We start from the raw sequence: 2,626 nt of genomic DNA, 5'->3' as shown, positions 1-2,626 counted from the left end.
TCCTCCCCTCCCCTCCTCCCGGCTCTCCCCCACCCCATGAATCCCTGGATAATAAAGCCATTGATTTAAAGGGCCACAGGCAAAGGCGGTGGGGATGAGACCGGCTGCGAGCTACCCGGCCCGGCTAGAGCGGCAGGCAGCTTTCCCTGGCTCGGCTAGCTCCGGGATACCCCCGAGGGGTGGGGGGGTCCTAGAGTGCGCAGTCTCCATGCTCGTGGGCGCGCGTGTGTGAGCGCCTGGTGCAAGTGTGGGGCTGCCCGCGTGCGCGCGTGTGCACGGGTGTGAGCGACCGCGCGCATTCGTGGGCGCGGTGGAGCACTGAGCAGAAACTCTTAGGGCAGAAAATCCAGGCGGCTCCGAGCTCTGGAGGAGCATCTGGGCGTAGGGTGGGGTTCTGTGCAGAGAAAGGGCTGGAGCCCCTGCGTTCGGGGCGGCGTGGGCGGGTCCGCATCTCCCTGCCTTCTCTTCGGCTCCCTACCGCCCTGGAGGAAGCAGACAGGAATACAAAATTTGTATGAGTTAGGAAGTCAGCCTGCTGCCTTCTGCATGCGCGGGCTGGTGTCTGAGCTGGTGTCACTTAGGGTGGCCCTTCCGGCCTGGTGCTGTTGCACATCTCCATTCCAGGCTCTCGTTGTCCCTTTCCTGGGTCTGGCTCATGGTATCTGCAGCACCTCTCTGATGTTCTCTGAGGTGAGCAATAATCCTTCGCTTGGTGCGAAAAGGAAAGGGGTTTGTTTATCCTGCCTTGGAATAGAGGTCGTTGCTGAGCACCCAGAGCTTTGAGCGGGCAGCCTGGCTTTGCCCCTCTGCCGCTCGGCCCTCTCTGCAGTGAGGTTGATGACTGAGTAAGGCTGCGCTGTGCCCTACCAACAGGGAAACTCTGTCCTCCTGAGGCATATTATCTGTCGTGCTGCTCGTCCATTATATGCTGGTGGATCTATGGTTTCACATTCTGATGAGGAAGTACTTGGTTCTTTAATTTCCTAGTCCCAGAAGAGGCCTTGGCAATGTAGTATTGAGGTCCATGGGCTTTGGATTCAGTGTAGGGTCTGTGGTATTCTTTCTTCCCAAGCAGTTGATGTATCAGAGTTCATGAGAGTAACCGATTGAACATACAGGCTAATGCATACAGAGGTTTACAGGTTAGTGGGCACCTGCAGTTGGGCGTGGAAGAGCTGGACAATCCAGTCAGAGGTGGAAGACCCAGAGCTCGCTGCAGAGCTGTTGGAGTCTGTACTGAGAAGTGGAAGGGTCTACACTGGAAGGCTGACGAGTCTGTTGGAACAGTGGAGTACACTGGAAGCCTGGCGATGGATGTCCAAAGATGCTGGTGAAGACCGGAGCTCCTCTGCAGAAGCAGCAATAGACTTCCTTCTTCCTTCCCCTGTATTCCATCCAGGCTCCAAGCCTCCTAGTGGTTAGAGGCACTCACACCAGGGCGGGCTTTCCCGTCCAGTGAGTCCATTCTCCAGTCACCCCCAGAGGCGTGCTAAGCCAATCAGCTGGGGTTCCTTCTCCACTTGCTACAACAGTTCACTGCCACAGTTGACTTCCCAACAGAAGTAGAGTGGCCCTGGGAAGTACTGTCTTCAGTAATGGGACCATGGGTGAGGGGACAGTGCTCAGCCTACACCTGAAAAACAAGGAAGAGGGGTGTTCTAGTTCTGACTGGTGCTTGGCAATTGAGGGTAAGCTCCCTTATGTGCCCACATCTCCCAGAGAACACCGATGATGCTTGAGGCCAGGTGGCACAATTGGGAAGCTACTGAGGTAGCTCTGGAAGGGGCCAAGTGTGTCTGTTCTTCTCTGAAAATTGCTGAGGAAGTGTGAGAAAGCAATAGAGAATTTATGCATTAATTAGTGTGCAGGCCACCTCCTCTCTTCCCTTTTATCAGCTCCTCTTACCTTCTTTCATGGAGCAGGACATGAATTCACAATTAAAGTTTTCTCTTTTGAATATGACACTTACAGGAAATTATTTTTTCTCCTATTTATAGCAGTTCTATTTGCATTTATGAAGCTGGTAATGTCTCATAAATATTTCCTGCCAGATAAAATATTAATTAAAAGAGTTTATTGAGTTATATTTTAAAATCCTAACTAAATCTCTTCTAAGACAAATATTTTAAGTACTTTTTTCTCATGTCAGAAGAATTTCTTGGTGGTGTGTGCCTGTAACCCCAGTACTTGGGAGGCTGAAAAGAGGACCACTATGAGTCCACTCGATGTAGTGAGACCCTGTGGGCCCTGCAGACCCTGTGGGCCCTGTAGACCCTGAAGACCCTGTAGGCCCTGCAGACCCTGCAGACCCTATAAACCCTGTGGGTCCTGCAGACCCTGTAGACCCTGCAGACCCTGTGGGCCCTGCAGACCCTGAAGAACCTGCGGACCCTGGAGACCCTGTAGACCCTGCAGACCCTGCAGACCCTGTAGACCCTGCAGACCCTGTAGACCCTGTAGACCCTGCAGACCCTGTAGATCCTGCAGACCCTGCAGACCCTGCAGACCCTGTAGACTCTGCAGACCCTGTAGACCCTGCGGGCCCTGCAGACCCTTAGACTCTGCAGACCCTGTAGACCCTGTAGACCCTGCAGACCCTGCAGACCCTGTAGACTCTGCAGACCCT

The sequence above is a fragment of the Octodon degus genome, unplaced genomic scaffold (assembly GCF_000260255.1).
Source record: "Octodon degus isolate 3935 unplaced genomic scaffold, OctDeg1.0 scaffold00136, whole genome shotgun sequence".
In the NCBI taxonomy this organism is placed as follows: domain Eukaryota; kingdom Metazoa; phylum Chordata; class Mammalia; order Rodentia; family Octodontidae; genus Octodon; species Octodon degus.
This window is presented reverse-complemented; position numbering follows the sequence as displayed.